Source organism: Crassostrea angulata, chromosome 1 (genome assembly GCF_025612915.1).
Source record: "Crassostrea angulata isolate pt1a10 chromosome 1, ASM2561291v2, whole genome shotgun sequence".
Taxonomy (NCBI): Eukaryota; Metazoa; Mollusca; class Bivalvia; order Ostreida; family Ostreidae; genus Magallana; species Magallana angulata.
The window spans coordinates 39,044,668-39,064,723 of record NC_069111.1 but is presented as its reverse complement, the minus strand read 5'-3'; the positions used below and the strand labels follow the sequence as shown (position 1 = coordinate 39,064,723).

At 33.4% G+C, this 20,056-nt stretch overlaps 1 pseudogene; it reads right to left on the bottom strand.

Annotated features, from left to right (window-relative positions):
* Nucleotides 1–9,409: 9,409 nt before the first annotated feature.
* Nucleotides 9,410–18,260, bottom strand: LOC128192352 (uncharacterized; annotated as a pseudogene).
* Between the last annotated feature and the right edge of the window lie 1,796 nt (nt 18,261–20,056).

The window sequence follows — 20,056 nt, the reverse complement described above, 5'->3', positions numbered from 1 at the left end:
TACCAGTATTTATTTCTAATTAATCAAATTGGCAATTAGTGAGAATATTGCAAATATATTGAAGGAAGTGCCAACCTAAGTTCAGGACTTTGTACATCATCAATATACTTTAATTACCGTAAACGCTTTTAAGGAAACAATATATCGCGTTTTGAATCTTTGATAAACTTGGCAAATGTACCTAAATTTTACTTGAATAATAGAACGACTGATAAATATCTTAATTAAGATATGTTTAAACATAATTCGTTGAGTAATTGAACTATAATATTGTTGTTGTTTTTTTTAAATTTATTACATTTTTTTTATTTAAATACAATTATACCAATAGAATTTTCTTTAAAATTTAGTGCATAAGGCAGCCAAAAAACCTTAAAATATCTCATGTTACATTAATTTTATATACAGCAATTTACATAGTTTAACATAATTTAAATTTATTTCATCATAGCAACATACCAATTTTAAAAGTATATGTTACAGTACCTTCATTATCAAAGCATTATATTATATATGGTTAAAGCTGTTCATTTGTTATACAAACTGACTTGCAATGAACACACAAATTAAACCCCACTCTTTTATCATAAACATTCATTTGGCCACTAAATAAAAGAAAACAACAAGCGATCTCCAAAGAAAGCATTATTATCTAAACCGGAATTCTCTGCATGCACCGACAAATATCTATCCAGTCAGGTTCAGGCAAGTAACAACAAATATTAAAGCAATCTGAAAAGGTCACTGATCAGAGGTAATAGTGCTACTTTTACGCTACTTAAACCTCCAATTGATTTAACGTTGCATTCTAGAAACCACATGCATTGCATTATATTAACGCGCAGTGAAAACCTGAGCTGTTCATTTGGCGAACACATTCACTGAGAAGTTTAAGGACGTTAAGTGGTTAAAAAATTAACCATTAGATCTACCTTTTAAATATAATATTTTAAGCTACGAACTAATTTTCAGTAAAGAAAAATGCAAACTATTTTCGGAAATTTGAACATTTTTCGTTATAATTTTTATACGGAACTCTCCGTCTAAAGGAGGTAAATACATGTACATGAATCTGAATTCTCCGTCTAAAGGAGGTAAATACATGAATCATGTACATAAATTAGAGCTGTTAATTTTGGATGCTGTTAAATCTTGGAAATATCTCAATGATTGTTTTGAAGAGGTTATCAAAGGTATTTATGAGTTCTATCACTACCCTCCAAAACGACGGAGAGAATTAAAGGCTATTTCAGATATACTAGATAAGGATCTTGTACATTTTTCAAGCAGGTCAGATGGCTTGCTAGTAAGTCTAGAGCTCTTGATGCTGTGAAAAATGTTTGGAACAGGTTGTTACCTATTTAGAGCACAATAATTTGTCCAGTAAATCTACAGATAGTTCAAGCAAAGCTCTTAGTTATGTGAAAAAAAATCTAACATTCAAATTTGTAAAAGTCTGGCATTTTATGCTTGATTTTTTACCTATTGTTGCAGAGATGTCAAAATCTTTTCAATCTGAGTTAGTGTTGTTGTTTGTAGTACTAATACTTATTCAAGGGGTTATATTGGCACTTGAATCACTGAAAACAAATCCAGGAACTCATATGAAAGAATTCATAGATATGTTTGATAGCGAGACATGCACATATGACAATGTAAAGTTGACAATCAAGCTTCAGACTCCCACTTACACTGATGACCATGAAGTCACAAAGTTTTTGTCTGATGTTATTACCTATGTGACAAAAAGATTTGAAGCATTGTATGAACCACCATTATCTTATTTTAGTATTTCCAATGTGAAAAACTGACCAGTCCTCATACCTGAACTTGGCCAATATGGAGTTAGTGAGTTAATGTCAATAGTTGACCATGAGTGCTTTTCTTTTTTATTCACAGAAGAAGAAAAGTCTGTAATGTATCACAGTGGTCTCTATTAAAAGCTAAAGTAAGACACTTGAAGCATGTCCCTTTAGTTGACATTTTTTTTCTTCAGTGATTGCTGAAAACAAAGTGGTGCAACTCAGCTAAGTGCTGTATTTAAAGTTATTGAAGTAATGATGACCCTCTCTCCCAGCACAGCTAGCTGTGAGAGAGGGTTTTCAATCCAAAACATTTTGAAAACAGACAAAAGAACTAGATTAACCCAAAATAATCTGAGAAATCAACTTCTTCTTATGACTGAAGGTCCTCCTGTTAGTGAATTTATTGCAGAAGAGTGCATATCAAAGTGGCTGTTATCAACATCCAAGGGGAGACAAAGAGGCCCATGGGCAACATCGCTCACCTGAGGAACAATAGGTATGATAAAATTAGCTTAATGGAGTCATTGTACAAACTTTGTGGACAATGTACAATAATACATGTAGATCCTGTATAAATAAAATCCATTTCCCCCCTGGATATTCTTATGTTTATTATCATAAGTCCCTTTTCTTACAGGATGATTTTATAGTCATATCACATGTTGAGTATTGCAGTTCTCAAAAGATCCTTAACAATTGTATATATATGGAATATAAAGCTACATTGAAAATGTACATTTCCTATAACTACAGTTTCAATCCAATGTTTTCTCAGACGTCCGTGTTAATTTGTTTGCGCCCATTTCAAATGTTTTGACTGCAACAAGTGAAATTGACGTATGCTGTATACTTCCAATCTTGCCAGTGAATGTTCCGCGGTCGTAAATATTTCTAAAATAATTATTGAAAAATGTGTCACCCTTAGATACTATTTAGATACTATTTAAAAGTAAAACAAATGTCAATAGTAATTTATATGAAGAAAAAATGTTATTAAAGCACTTAAAACGTACTAAGTATACAGATAAAACAAATTGTTATAATAATCAACAAAATTATTCCGAAACTATACCCGAGAGGGGGAAGTCTTGCTATAAAATTGGGAGAAAGATTTTTAAGACTTCAATCCGGAAGACTGGCTGCATAATGAGACGTCCCTGGGAGATTGCTCATGATATAGCCGATGGGGGTATCACTACATAGCTGGTCTTCCGGGGGAAATCTCGCTTTTGCGAAAACCTTACAACACTTGTACATCCAGAAGGCAAATGACGCAAACAATAGTAGTTTTCGTTATTTTCATCAGCTGAAAACATTACGTGGCATTCGACCGTTTTGATACTGTGGATTCAATGTGATTTCCTAAAGTTGTGACTTATCTAATACCCAGTCTCTGTAAACAAAAATTGTCGTGTCAAGATGGACACAGGTAGTGAAGAATGGTGGACACAGGTTGTGAAGAATGGTGAACACAACAGCCACAAATTACTACAAACACTGTGCCGGATAATTATGCCAGTGCCAAGTTGGCATTTCTGCATCCCCTTAAGCTGCATATGTCGAAAAATTCAAATATGCCATATGATAGACCATTGCTTAAAGAGTTAACATACACCTTTCTTATCAATGTATCTCACCTGTCAGGTGAGATATTAACCTTTCAAAAATAAATTCCTATAGGAAAATAATTTTTCCCATAGGAAAAACAATATTCCTATAGGTACATGTAATTTCAAATTTCCTATCGGAATACAAGAACTGCCTATAAGAATTTCAATTCCGATAGGATTTTATAAAATCCGATAGGAAAACTTAATATCCTGTAGGAAAATTACATGTCTGAACCAAATTCCTACAGGAAATACCATATTCTTATAGGAAATATAATTCTTAAAACTTAAAAAATCCTATAGGATTGTCAATATTTCCTAAAGGAGAATCAATTCTCCTATCGGATATTAATTTTTAAAGGTAAATATCTCACCTGTCAGGTGAAACACAGACACAAAAAAGTGGTTATATACTCTTTAGACAATGGTCTATCATTTGGTATACATGGATTTCTTAAGCGGGTTCAAAAATGCCGCCTTGGCACTGGCATAATTATCCGGCACAGTGTTTACACGTCTAACAAAACTAGCAGTTAATGCTTTAGAATTTAGACATTTAGAATCTAAAGGGATATCTAAGGACTTTGAGTCTTTACCACCAACTGACCACTACCGTCGGCTCAAAAAATTAACCTGAAGTTAAGACATCCGAAGGAGAAAAACTGTATATAAAAATCACGATAATGTCCTACAGACATGACAGAGATACCAAAAACCTGCAAGCAATGTCCAGCAGTTTATTTACAGGGCCTGCTTAGTCAACAAGGTGATCTGTTAAAGGTTGATAAAGAAATTTTGGGTCTCTACTTGCAACCAAATTTTGTATAAAATGATATTGATAAAATACTATTCTTATTATACTTTATACTTTACTAAGTAAGCTTATTATAAGTACTGCTTCAATAAATTTAACTTTTGTGAAATGGGTCATTAAAATTACATGTAGACTGGTAGAAGGAGTTAAGTATCTTAATAATATGTTAGTAGAAGACTTGGAACAGTATTTAATCATGCAGTTATAGATCTATATATAACTGTACTATCCTGAAGGGTATTTCAAGTAGTTGTGCCTTCTTGGATATTCAAGCATTTCATCAATGTGTTTTCTTTTCCTTAGGATTTAATTAGCTGCCTGCGGTTTTCCTAAACAATATTACTTCGTAAATGGACTCATTCCTGACATCTTGATACATATCTAGGTTCAGTCATGTTTTTATGTGAAAATTAAATCGGAAAATTAAAACTATTCACATGTACTCTTATGATACATAAGTTGATAGGACGTTATATTATTTTGTTAATTCCTATTTTACCCGTCGGATAAATTTTGAAAATTGAAATATGAAGAAAGACTTTAAAATGTACGGTCGTCTGTTTAATTGCTGCACCCACTATTCCTGATAAATAATAACACAATCATTTATTACTAGTGTGGGATAGTGAATATCCACGAAGGTGTAGGATGAGAATCTTGGCCATAAGGTAGAATTTTACTATTCTACTCTGGTATGTAATGAATGATTGTTTTTTTCGCATTATTTTAAAGAAAAAACTATGACAACTTTCTCTTTAGACCTGTGCAAGTGTACTTTCTGTTTTACCCTTCGCGTGTTACGAATAGTGCAAATAAAAATAGAGCTTACGACAATATTTTTAATGACAGTATAATGAATTGTATTCAAGTATGCAAAAGAATTTCTTATAGATTAGCTCACTCAATCATTTATCATATCCTAACAGCATACGACCTTTGTTTACATTTTACATCGGCGTAGTAATACGCAGTGTAGAAAACTAGCACACTGTTGTCTCGCACTGCATAGACAAACCGATCTCTCATCGGTAATAATGCGAGAAATATGTGTATCATTTGATGACTAGGTAAATAGTAAATCGGAACAATACACCAGATTGTGATATGTGGAAGAAATGCTGTAGGGAAATATTCTCTCCTGCAGAAAAGAGGTCCTTGTCCTTTTCCAGAGTCTGAGCCCGAGGCGGACCATTGATGTTTACATTTAAGGTCCAACTTTGTTCTAAAAGGGCCCGACCAGTATAAGAAAAGGCCCGCCCTAATGAAAGGTCCTAGGTGTATTTTTTATCATGACTTCTCTTCAAGTTGAGCATAATTATAAAAATGATTTTTAATATACAAGTTGTCATTTTATAATTGTTTAAAGTAATATTCTAAATTGAAGTCATGAATTTCCACCAGTTGTATGAAAATTATATGCTGATGTTATATCTCGTGAAGTTTGATTATGGTTTTTTAACACAATAAAGGACACTTTTAGGCTCTTTTTTTAGAAAGGGCGGAGGTCAGCGAACCGGTAAGTCACCATACAAGTGAGTTCTGATGCATTTGTTTGATATTTCTTCGACAGTTCTAAAATTTGCTGTTTAAAAAATTGATTATACAACTCTTCAGCATTAGACTGTGTGATTCTTGGGATTAAACCTCATAAAAATACTAACTTTGATTAAAAAAAAATGTGAACCGTTTTTGATGATATCATGAATTTGACTCACCAGCTGTAACCAACAATAAGGAGCACCTGTGTAGTGTAAGTCTCGTCTAGACTGACTTGTGAAACTGATTTTGTAAAAATTATTGTGCTTGGTTTGTGACCAAATACTAATATTATAACTGTATAGTCAACAAATCAATATGAGTTAAACATCTACAATTCTGTCAGAGAGCCATTTGATAGTATATGGTCAGACCGAATAAGCAAATGTCTATGACAAAGAACTCGTCAGACAGTTCACCGAGAGGCAAATAAATCACCTTGACATCTATACAAGCTTTATTAACTCAAATGAACTCAAAAGTTACTCCCTTGATTCTAGATGAAAACCCCCTAGTAGGTACCTTGGATGAAGAGGTCAAAAAGGTGAAAAGAGATTTTAAGAACTTTGACAAAACAGGACAGCCCTCGGAGACGTCATACCGTGAAAGGGTCAACAGAGAGAAACAGATTACAGCTAGTAAGACACTCACAGATCAGTGTATAGAGAAGCATGGAAAAAGAGCTTGTAACACTGTGCCAGATAATTATTCCAGTGCCAAGGTGTCTTTTTTTGCACCAGTCTAAGCTGCATATATCGAAAAATTCAAATATGCTATGTAATAGACCATTGCTTAAAACATTTACATACACCTTTGTTATTATTGTATATCACCTGTCAGGTGGGATATTTAACTTTCAAAACTAAATTCCTACAGGGAATTAATTCTTCCCATTGGAAAAACAATATTTCTACAGGACATCGGAATACATGAACTTCCTGCAAGCATTTCAATTCAATTCCGACAGGATTTGATAAAGTCCGATTGGAGATCTTAATTTCCTACAGGAAAACTACCTGTCTATTCAAAAATTCCTACAGAATATATCATTCTTTTTAGAAAATCCCAAAGGATTGTCAATATTTCGTATAGGATAATCATTTATCCTATGGGAATTATCATTTTACTATGGTATATTAATTTTTAAAGGTAAATATCTCACCTGCCAGGTGATATTCACTAAAAACAAGAGTGGTTTTAAACTCACTAGACTATGGTCTATCATATGGTTTTTACCGAAAATGCATCAAGTGGGTGCAAAAATGCCACCTTGGCACAGGCATAATTATCCGACACAGTGAGTTGTGACAATTAAAGAAGTTAGAGAGAAAATCTACACAATTCACTGAAAGACTAAAGTCTGTGCTATAGTGACGGACAATGCCTTAAATATGGTGCTTTGGCTTTTAAAATGTAAAACGTGATTTACGCAATGAATGTGTGACGGTGTAGAGTGTGACTGAGTTAAATATAATTTATTTGGGTTGAACTCGGTGAATTAGAATAAAATTATTTTCTTTTGTGGAAACGCCAATAAGAGATAGGGGCGGGGCTTAATGTTTTGTAGGTAAGTCGTGTTCGATATGTATTCATTCTGGCGTTCAAACTTTGCACGGGAAGGTTTAAGGTGTATGGTTGTGGTAATCAGTACTTGATAAGGTTCTTATTGAGTATACCAGTATAATGGTAATGTGCTCTTGAGCATATATGACAAGCTGCTTGTCAAATGAAAACTTCAGAAGTTTTCAGATATGGTTGATGTTGAATATTGCAGAATATTGATGTTAAATATTGCAGATTGTGTGGGAGTGACTTTCTGTAATGCAAGAACGCAAATGCAAAAAATAAATATTGTGTTTTGTTTTTGGTGTTTATTGCTCTTGTTAAGTGCAAGTACAAGAGAAATGAGCTTGTTTATTCTTTAGTCATAAAAACCAACAAATAAATAATAATATAAACAAATACTTACATTTAAGTGTTTATTTAAAGAATGGTTTATTAAATAAGTGTTATTGAGTAAGTAACCATAAAGGTTCAACACAAAATAATTCTATCGTTTAAACGGTACCATTTCGTTTAGAGCCGTTCATTTTAACGTTTACAAAATTCAGTAAACGTTTCACCCATCGACCATAGCAAGGACTTTTGTTTTTATGAAAGGCAAAACATATTAGAAAGTTGATCTATTTAAAATCGAACATTTTTTCTATCATTTTTTAGGAAAAAAGGCTTGCATTCCATATCTTTAAGGAATATGAAAATTTGAACTCGTATTCGAAACTTTTGTCAGAGGGCGTTGAATACCCTTAAAATGTAACATAAAAAACTTAATCGATAAAAAGAATTATATAAATACTTTAATGACAGTTTGCTGTAACTCTTTAATAATAGAGCGTATGCATTTTCTTTAGATGCTTTAACATCCAATCTTGTTAAGAAAAACAACAGACTTCAATTTCTACTAACAATAATAAATAATACGCTTTCAACAATGTGCACAAAACAATGATATTTATTTCTCGTTTTCAGACAATTTAAGTACAAGGTGTACAATAATAACATAACAATGTTAATGTCCAAGTTTACAATCTTCACACCTACACACGACAGGCAAATGTGGTCCTCCTTAGAGACTTTCCTTCTGTTGTATTTACCAAAGTGCACAAAAACAACAACCACCTTATTAATTCTCTTCCGAACAATTTAAGTACGGAATGTACATAATACACTCAAGGCCGTAACTACCATTGCGGCAAGTGAGGCAAATGCCTCACTGAAAATTTTGAGATTTATTTCTTTTTATTATGTTAAAAGGCCTTTGAAGTTTGATTTTTTTTTAAATTTGTACTTTTAACTAATGAATTATTTCAAGCATTAGTTCCCATTTCCGGAAATCGAACACTCCACTGTAGGTGTGTTTGATCATTTCGTCATTTATGCATAATGTATAATGACGTAATGAAAATATGGATCTGTGGTTGAAAACAGGATCTTGTAGAAAGTCAAGTGATTCTATTCCAGATAAAGGTTTGGGTTGATGTTTATGATACCAATGAGTCAACTGAAACCTAGATAGAACAACATTTTATACTTAATACATATGTCATTGTGTCCATTAGGTCTAACATATTGCGTTATTGAACTTGGCCTTTAGCCTAGGGGTTTAGTTTTCTCCAGGTGTAAAATACTGATCGTATTTTTTATATTCTAAAGAGGTTTGATGAAACTGGACATAGAAAAAATGGTCAGCTACAGTTCGATACCCAGTAATAAAAATTATACATAATGTAAATTTTTTAAAACTGCTTATAGGACATCACATAAAAAAACGATACAATTTGAAAAATAAACACAGAAAAACATTAAAGTGTAATCTTTATTTTAGCGAAAACCAAGGAACTTCCGGGGGGCTTCGTCCCCTTGGTCCCCCCCCCCCACCAGGGCGCTGCCCTGGACCCGCTGGGGTCCGGACCTAGGCGGTCCCCAGACCCCTCGCCTCACTAAAAATATAGGTCTAGTTACGGCCTTGACATTAACAATAACAGGTAAACGGTGTGACCGTTGTACCAATTGCAAATTTGAAACAGTGCAAGTTGATTTTTGTACAACAATTTATTTGAAACACACATAGTAGGATCCGCCTACTCAAATCATTAGCCAAAGTTAAACTAAACTTCGCGTGCTAAGTCTACTTTATGACCTCATTTTTCGTACGTAAAGCGTACGAGATTTGTCTTCGGAAATAGCTGAAGAGAGTAATGTGATTCCTGTAATAGAATTGTCTTTTGTACGAATTGTCAAATGATTTTGATTTGTGAAACTACCCAGGTTGTGGAGATAATGAGTTAACCGAATGGCTAGGTTGTGTTCACATATATTACAATTCCAACTAAAAGTTATTTCTTCTTTCATTGTTCATCAATTTAATTCTTAAGTCGACTACCGGTAAAAACAATTTAATACTTTATTCAGTATCTTAAAGAACAGTTCTTTGATGTTAATCTTTTTTCCAGCTGATAATTTGATAAGACATGCGTAGAACTAGTCGTATTTTTTGATTGAGTACTATTTAAGCTATTTGGTTTTCATTTTATTATTTAGAATTTTAATTACCTTCAAATGAAACATTGGAAAGTATTTAATCGAGTTAAGGGACAATTAACATCGGTAAGTGCCAGTCAGTCAATGATCGAGCTAACCTTATAAAAACAAAAAGGCGGCCAATGTACGTGTTACCATTAATCCTCGCTGCGCTCGGTATTAATATCCAAGTTTACATTTTTCACACCAACCACATAACAAGTAAATATGGCCCTTCTTGGAGGCTTTCCTTCTGCTTTTGTTGGAACACTGCAGGTGGACCCAGATAGAGCAGTCTTGGCAATGCGTCCAAATCCCAGACATTGGCTTCTTAAAAAGGGAGTTCGGTAAACGTTATCCCCCTCTTCTGGTAAACGTTATCCCCCTCTTGTCTGCTTTATATACTTTCTGTTACTGGTCACATGAACTCGCCTCATTTACGTTACAGAAAAGAGTTATAAAAATAAGACAGAAAATACTAAGACGTCGCGCACGGTGTTGGTGTTAATTTCGGTAATGTAAAAAAAACACGTCATTTTTCACATATAACGTAATGATACATTTCATTAACCACAGCTTACAAAAAAAAATTAAAAAAAGACCTTCAAGTTGATTTTTTTCCAAATGTAAGAGATTTCAAAACTGTTATATAAATATATACTTCTAAGAAATATCAATGTTCAAAAGCATGCGATTCGCTCACAGCTTTCAATTCTTTTTCTTAAATTCATAAATGAACTTCCTCTGAAATTCGTCATATATTGTCAAGAATAGATCTTGTTTCAAAAATGATATACAAAATTCCTCCATTCCCGAGTCTGTTCTACCCTTCTATGTTTTTTTTTCATTATTCATGTTAATTCGTAGTCGAAGATCCTGTTGTTTTGTTTTGTTGTTTAGCCAAAGATCCTGTTGAAATAATGTTCATCGTCACATCTCGTTTAACGTCATTGCGTCATTTTACATGTACCTATGTCGTCTATATCTAATTCGTAAACATAAATTAATTCGACCAGCTAAGTTCAGATATTTGTCATCAATTTTGTCTTTAAGTTATTATTCCTATATCTTATCATTATTATTTTTTATACTTTTACTACTTCTTCACAAAATAATTTGAAAGTTTTTATTATTAAATTTCACTAGAACTGTTTTTATAAAGAAAAAAACCCCGCACACATACTGCATGCCGTAACGTTAAAGTCCTTGCGTCATTTTACGTACCCGTGACATATATTGTTGACATCATTTTATTTCTAAAAATCAATTATTTTTATTTTCAGTGCTTGTATATTTGGCATCAAATTGTTTTGGAGAAAAAGCACATTTCTAGCTGCGATTCTTTTTTGTGATTTTTTGCGCGACTTTTTAAAAGAAGTGTTTAAGTTACTTTCTCTTTTCAATGCTTATGTAGTTTAATGTGTTTTTATAAAAGTGTGACATTTCATGTAGACATTTTAAATTGTTTCTATTAAGAAAATTTGGGGACACATTTGCTTCTTTTTAATGGCTATACAACCTATGAAAATGCACATTCTAAAATTATTTCTTTTATTATGAAATATAGCCAACATTTTTTTTTTAATGAGCATGATACTTGTGATCGCCATGCTACGCATAACGTTCGACTTTGAAATATATCTCTTGTGACACGTGTCTTGAATAAACTCCAGCATAAAGATCTTTTTTTATCATAGAAAATTAAATTATTATAAAATATATATTACAAAAATTTTACACAGGAACAATTTCTCTTCATTAATTTTTTTTAAAAGTCATATATTTAAAAAAAACTTCAATAGATCATTGCAAGTTCCTGAATCACAAGTTATATTTTGGTAATGAACTAATCTTGCCCTGGCAATTTTCGAGGATTTTTTACGCATCTACTACTTCATTCTGAGAATTCTTTGATCCCGCGTCGATTCCTGGGATTGATTACGTCAAAAACCTTATGACGAATATCTGTTACATTATCAAAATAATGAGTCCACCAAATTTTCCCTCCCAAAATGAAAGTTCACCGAGATAATGTAGTTTATTTGAGATATGTACCTAAAAAGTGTTACCTATCTACATGCTATTTCTAGTAAAATTTTCATTTTTTAACACCGATTTATGAAAAAAAAGTCTAATACTGTGCACGCACCCTGAAAGGACATTTTAACACCAACACCGTGCGCGACGTCATAGTATAAAATATGTAACCTTGTAATAAGGTTTGTAATATTTCATATATCTTAAACCTATCTTTCAATTTCAACATTAAACCATTTACAGGCGTAATCTAAGTTCATGCTTTAAATAAACCAACCATAAAGACAAAGACACCACAACTATTGTCATCCCTTTGAAAACTGAGTGCTTTGTGGTCACTGCTCCATTTTTCTAATCCTTCTGGAATATACTTTTCCCTCTTGTGCATGTACTCCCTTAATCAATAAAATATATAAATACTACAAGAAAATACAACGTACTTGGTGCAATAAAATTAATCATCATTATCATTTACAATTGTTTTCAATCCTTAGCCAAAAATGTAATTTACGGGGTAAATATAAGTAGGCTGAACAGTCCATAAATACACGTTACATCGTATTTCAAAACTATCATTTATAGTTTTCTATATATTTTTTTCCTTTCCTAAACAATTTACAAGGATATTTTAAAATCAAATTATATCTACAAATGTTGTTTCCCTAAATGATATAAGAAAAATGGTCAACCAAATCTGGGTGTTAGTTCTTGAATTTTATGAGGGCTTTTATAAATTGTTAACCAAGAATCTTCAGACAAATATTAATATTTTAGATCATTGGAAATAATAATAATTAAAGCATCATAAACAAAAATTAAAATATCTAACAAATTTCTTTTCTTAAGGAGACCATGCATGCCTCTAAAATTACAAGGTAGTATACGCTACCTCAACTTGATTTCTATGTCTGGATATTGGTGTCCTTGGGGATCCAACATCGAAACTGTTTTTTCTGTAACATTGGCAACCAACAGTAGCCAGTGGTGGTTACTGCAGATTGGCATCGTGATGAAGGCATAGGTGTAAAACTTCACTTTAGGGTGCAGCCAGGACAGTTAGTCTCTCATCGTCCATTTCTCCATCAGAAAGCAGAGAAGAATGAAAACCTCATTTTTTCTGAAGGAGTGTCCTCTCTTCTTGCAGAAGGCCAAGATAAGCATTCTGAACTGAAATCATAAAGAAACTAGAGCAGAGCTCGTGGCAAAGCCACGAGTAGGTCTTCCGTTGTTGCTGCGGGTTGAAAATATATGTGATATGGTGTCAAACGATTATAATGACTAAACTTTCAGCTCTGCTTTTGTTATAAAAACGTGTTGTGATTGAAAACCTCTATATAAAACGTGTTTTGAAAAAGAAAGGAAGAAAATGTTTAAGAAAAACTATTTGTCGAACACAGTTTGTGTAATCGTTTCAAAAATTCATCAAAAAATGAGATGTCTAATGGCGAGTTAAATTTTCAAAGTGTAGCAAGCATTGTTATAAACAGTGTGTACTCATGATTCATGTCAGGAATTGTATTTTTTTTAAAAACCGAACCCGCCTACAAAACACGTAACCTTTTCTATGGGATAACTTCTTTATTTAAATCTTTCTAAATTTCTGAAGACTATGTGCAAGTTTAGAATTATTACGTGCTGACAAAATTTAGTATTAAGTCAAAATTGATGGCTTTTCTGAACTTTTCTACAGGGATATGTGTGTCGTCTGATATTATTTAATGATACGAGTAGACTTGGACATTCAAAATATTATATAATCAGCTAAAAAAAAAAAGATAAGCGGGAGAATTTATGCAAAAGCGAGCATCTAAATTTTACACCAGATGGTGCTGTTTCATAGAGACACCGCTATGTAACGTGAATTAAATAACCTTATTTACAGAAATGAATATTACTTTTCTCGACAATGTAATCATATGAAAAATCCTTATTTTTATGTCAGTGGGTTGACTAATTAGATTGAAAAAAAACTTCAATTGCGCTTGCGTAAATTTGAATTCTGGGAAGGAATTAGACAGTCCGTGTTAGAGAAATTCGAAGAAGTTATGAAACTGGTTGGTTTTTAGATCAAACTGCGCATTGATGTATTAAAGGACTTTCATGGGTATCGTCTGCCCACGGTCCGTAATCCGTATGTGCAGTCATACATTGTATGTACATCAGATATTCATTGTTCAGCTAAAATTAGTATTCCACTGGCTGTAGCTAACCTTGTAAGTAAATTAAGTTGCATTACAACCTCATGATACACAACTTCAATTTAAAGTTTTTTTTATCAATTTTCATACAATTAGCAATAAATAAAATCCCCAATAACGCACATCTACCTTACTTAAGTGTAACTTTGAGAAGCGCATATATTTTTGGGAGGCAGATATGTCGCTATATTATAGTCTGCAAGTCAAGTGAATTATCATGGTCTTTCAAAGAAATAGGAAATCTGTCGACACTTGCAGTACTTTGATGAATTCTATGGCGATCGACTGCATTGCATAATGTAGTCGTATTTCCCAAGAACAAAATTTCCTTTGACTTCAAACTTTTAATTATAATACATTATGAATTATTCTTTTCATAACTATAGAAGTTTAGCGTGTTTAACAGGTTAATTTATTAGCCACATTCTCAGGTTACGATTTCACATCTTCAATGTGAAGATGATTGACTTCGAACAATAGTCTTATTGTTTATAAAAACACCCTTCCAACTGTTACTCAATTACATATGTTCTGAGAAGCGACACAAGATTTTCGGTCGCACGTGGCGATTGAATTAACACAGACTGACCGAATAAACAAACGAGTGGGAAAACGATACACGTTGAGGAGAAAATGTTACACATAAGGAGAAGTCACCAAAAATGATTTTCGACAGATCTGGATATCTTTTCGCCAACTTAAAAAAAATCCAGCGCGAGCACTTGTCAGCGGGGCGGGAGGAGGGGGGGGGGGGGGCGCGCAGCAAACGAACAACCATGTAGAAAAAACTACAGAGTGATTAATATGTGGCCGATAGAATCTAATCTTAATTTGTTTAAAACTCATGTGAATATTCTTTAAAATAATCATCAAATGCCTCAATTCAGGACAATTCAGGACATTCTTTTATCGTGCTAGCACCTACCGCAAACATGTAACATGGGACTTTGATTATAATTTGATTTGATTTGATTTTTAAACTACCTTGTACGCTATCGTATAATTAAATCAATGCTTAATCAACTGTACAAATAAAATAAATTTATCTTTTCCCCTTAAACCTATAATAGTTGAAAACATAATAAAATATAGTTCTGTCCGTGCAAAATATGAAACATGAACGGGTGATAAGGTACATGTAGAATAACACGAGCCGACCGCGGATCATTGTCCACTCGCTCTGGATCTCCTCGGCCAAGTGCGATGGATGATCATCATTTAATATTTGTGTGTGTGGGGGGGTTAAAATTTTTTGTATATACAAACCAACCATTAATTTATGTCTGACGATGTTTCCGATTTGGAATAATATCGTTCATTGATATTCACTTACACTCAAATTTTTAATAAAATGAATACAAGATGGACAAACTTTTATAACATAAATAAAACAGTTCTTGTATTTACGGCTATATAAACTCAAACACGTTCATATTCATCAAGTGTGCGTCGCGGTGTGCGAATCTTATGTATTAGATAACCGCTTATCGCTAGCTAGTGCAGCCGTGGCTGATCACCTCGGCCGTGGACGAAGGATAGATTACGTAAAGGTACAACGCATAGACACGCACAGCTCAGAGCCCAGGAAGATTTGAGAAGTTTGCAGTATAATGACCATATTTTATCAAATAGAATTTCTTAATTTTAAACTTGAAACCCACAATTGATATATGTCACATATTGCTTTAGATTGAGAATGACATTGCTTTTATTAATTAACTGAACGATTTCTTAATTGACACCTAATCGTTTAGTCCATAAACTTTTATGTGTAATCAAAACTAAAACAATTCTTGAGTTTGCGGCTAAATAAACTCATATATGAGAGACGCACTCTCGTGTATTAGATAACCGCTGACCGCTAGGTAGCCCAGCCGCGACCATGGTGACCGATTTTCTCGGCCGCGGGCGAGGGAGAGTTTCGTTAACTTGGCCAAATTGCGGCGAGTACTGGTCAACACGTATTACTTTTTACCCTCATATTATGCAATACCCGAACACAAAAACAGTTTTATCAGATCAATTAAGTCACAAACAACATTTTTTACAGCGACGCCGATATCGAAAAATTTACCGTTTTAGAGTTATGAAGCAAAGACTTTTAAGGAATCTAGACCCCTCATTTTAGGGGCTAGCCCCTTTTTTATGGTATCAAATGAAAGCTCTTAATATTCTGCACAACTTTTGTTCTTTATGTGTTTTGAAAAAATTTACAACTAAAAAGTTATTGAGCAAAGATATAAGCAAAATTTAACATTTTTTGAAACATAAATTTCGATGTAATTTTTTAAGAAGTAAACGTGGGTTAATCAAACATGTAAAACTAGGAGGACAACGTTCAAGATGTCTACTTTAAAGATTTGTAAATTAAAACTACTTGCTACGGATCAACTCGGAGCCTTTGCAGGTACACGAGACCCACTAAAAAAATATTCAAAGGGGAATAACTCAAAACCGGAAGTAGCGATTGCAAAATATTTTGTGATATAGTAAGCTATTGTCATTTCCAATAAACCCTGAAAATTTGAATAAAATCTAATGACAAACAAGCGAGATATTACAGTTTAAAGAAACGTCTAGAAGAAAAAGAAGAAGAAAAATAATAATGAAGAATTTCCAACAGAATCAGTACAAGGTCTTCCGTTGGAAACGGAAGACCTTAATTATTCATTTAAGGCTCATAAATCAACAGTTAACATATTTAAAAAAAGAATCATTCTTTGAGTATTATGAGGTGATCAAACACAGTCATTGTGATGTTATTAAAAACAGCGGTGCATGTTTTCATAGGGAGCTTGGTGCCATTGAATGTCAACAGGAGTCTACCTCACACATTAGAACCATAAATTACTACATGTAGGTATTAGAGATATAGTGTTATAACCAAGCAAATATAACTTTATATTATATACCTAGTAGTGTATCACGCCTGATACACGTGTTTTGGACTAGGTTAGACAGCAACCAAAAGCTAGGGCTGTATCGCCCTCGGGGCTGATATTTCTCTGCCTCAGCCCGTCGTCAAGGGGGTGTATTGCCCTCAAATTTTAAAATAGCTAATCCCAAATATCTCTGCTTGAAATTAAGACTAGTTTGTGAAATAACGATAGAATAATAAATAAATAATTCAAAGCACCACCTTACAGTTCTGAATATTTTTATTTATTGCTAAAAATTGAAAAATAATATTTCAAAAATAGCGCCAAAGAGTGATATGTATCTAAGTAAGGGGAGGTAACCAACACAACGATTGTGTATTTAGAATAATAGCCCGCTTTATTTAATATCACTCAACATTTAAATCATTGAGAGAAGGATGGAACGAGGCTTCATCTTAGAAAACCAGAGTTTAGATTGTAAAAATTAAGTGGTCAATTAACTTAAAGTAATGGATGCGCTTAAGAACGTTCTCAAACAACTTGCTTTAAGTTTAACAGTATAAATTTTTATGAATGGAATCTGACATGCAGGAAACTTACGAAATCCAAGTGAAAGAATTTGACTCATTACGAAGTTGCGTATGATGGAAGTTTCTCTCTCAATCATTTTGAATTCTAGAAGATATTGCTTCATCTCAGACGATAGACTCCCTTCAACTGCATTTCAAACGACGATGGTTTGTCAACAAAGTCCGACAACTCTTACAGTTCTTAACACATATAAAAAGGAATAAAAACGAACGAGTTTTGTAAATCCGAACAAAACCCTTTAGCTTCTTCATGATAAATTATATTCTTATATGGAATTTGAATTTGAATATAGTCTTTTATTTTAGATATATGATATAAACAACATCACACTTTTGTTTTGATCTCGTCCCTGGTATCAGCCCTCGGATGGTATCGGCCCGCGCCTTTCGGGCTTGGGCCGATAACAACCGCTCGGGCTGATACCAGGGCCGAGGTCAAAACAAAAGTGTGATATTCTATATTTCTGTTCTGCAAATATTATGAAATGACCATACTGAAACAACTGAAATACTTATTTTTATTTAATTAATGCATGCAGATACTATGCACCATTGCAAAATTAAATATAGGATAATAGGTAAAACAAATTTTCAAAGAAGTTAGGCGACTCAGATGGAGATTGACAACAGTCTCCGTCAATGAGCAATCCATGGAGGCCAAATGACCGATAGGCACCAATATTATTACCCCAAAGAAGCTTCTTGTACCATTGCAACCGGTACACCAGACAGTGCATGCAGCGAATCGCTTTCGCATCATACATGCACTTACCAGTTAGCTACTCATTTTGGAATTTGTTAACACCGCAAAGTCGACTGTTAAACACTCTGCGTTGTCAACATAACTTTTATGGTCCTGTGGCTAGTCATGTTTTGGCTCTCAAAAAAGTTAATCATAAAAGTTTCGGGGTTTTGTTTGTACAGGAAAATGTAAGAGATGCGGATAGATATTATTCAACAGACGGTGTAGGCAGTCCGTGCTCTCGAAAATGGTTTTGAAATACTTATTCACTGCAGGTTGATTTTATATTGGTAAATCGAGATCAGAAATCATTCGAATGGGTCTTTAGGATACTTTAGGTTATTAACCCATAATAAAATTGATCTTTTAATCGAAATCAAAACATCGGAGAAATGCAAATGTTTATGACGGCAGCTAAGGCAAAGACAGATATGATAGGAGTAGGTCTATATATTGCTTTAGAACTTATTTGTAAGAGAGACGATCGTGATTTCATAACTGATCTTCAGACAATAACAAGAGCAGGACGAGGGTCTTAGCATATTTTTCTATGACTCTGTAAAACTTTGACCTCCGTTGTTGGGGCAACAACGGAGGTCATGGATCATTATTCAACAAACTTGAATTGATGCTTCAACTCAAGTTACAGCTTTATTGACCAAATGAGATTTGAAAAAAAAAGAAAACACACACACACACACACACACACACACACACACAGATATATATATATATATATATATATATATATATATATATATATATATATATATATATATATATATATATATATATATATATATATATATATATATATTTATACACTGAAAATTCACAGAAAATTTGTGGAAGAAAAAGTTAAATACTTGTATGCCTTTTGGTATCAACAAAAGGGAACATTATTGTCTTTAGACTACATTAATACTAGTTTGTATAGACATTTCCTATATTTTATGTATCGTTATCTATACATTTTTCATATATTACTTGTATTTTACTAATTACGGCTATCAATGTGCTTTCTATAGACTCTCACCTAGATTTCATATGTTTTTGGCGCAAATTTGTTGTATGACGTCACTTGCCAGACTGTATTCATATTGTGACGTCATAGTATATGTTCTACGTTGTTTTGCTTTAGACAATAAACACCGAATGGTGGAGACCGGTAACAATTTTGAAACAGTGTTTTAAAGTGTTTAATTATATATAAATAAGCACTAAAGATAACCAACGACACGAAAAATAAAGTAAAATATTGTCAAATTTTCGGGACAAGCCGTCATTCTTCAGGACAACAAAATAAAAACTACATATGAAAGAATAATATGTAAATAATATATAAACACTGGATCGAAACGTGGCAGCTACACCTTTGTTTTAAAGATTTCAAGCCCGAGAAAGAAAAATCCCGTCCGACGCAGCGGACGTGCGGCGGACGGTCTGTGAAGCATTCGTCGCACCTCGGCCGATTCCGGTATCATATTTAGTGGACATCTTATATATATTCTGGTTTCAAGTCTCCTTTTAACTTTGCTAATTTAGTAAGACCTACAAGTGTGATGTGTGCGTTTAATGAAAATGACATTCAAACACACCCCGGTTCCTGGGGACGAGATGAGGTACGAATCTGCCGAGGTGTGCTGAATGTCTCTGAAAAAGTGCTGAAAGATAACGCGAACGAATTAATTTTCTAATTGGGGGGTTGCTGTTAATTAAGTTGTACTAGTAAGGCAATTCGTATTGAAGGTTTGTAGGGAAGATA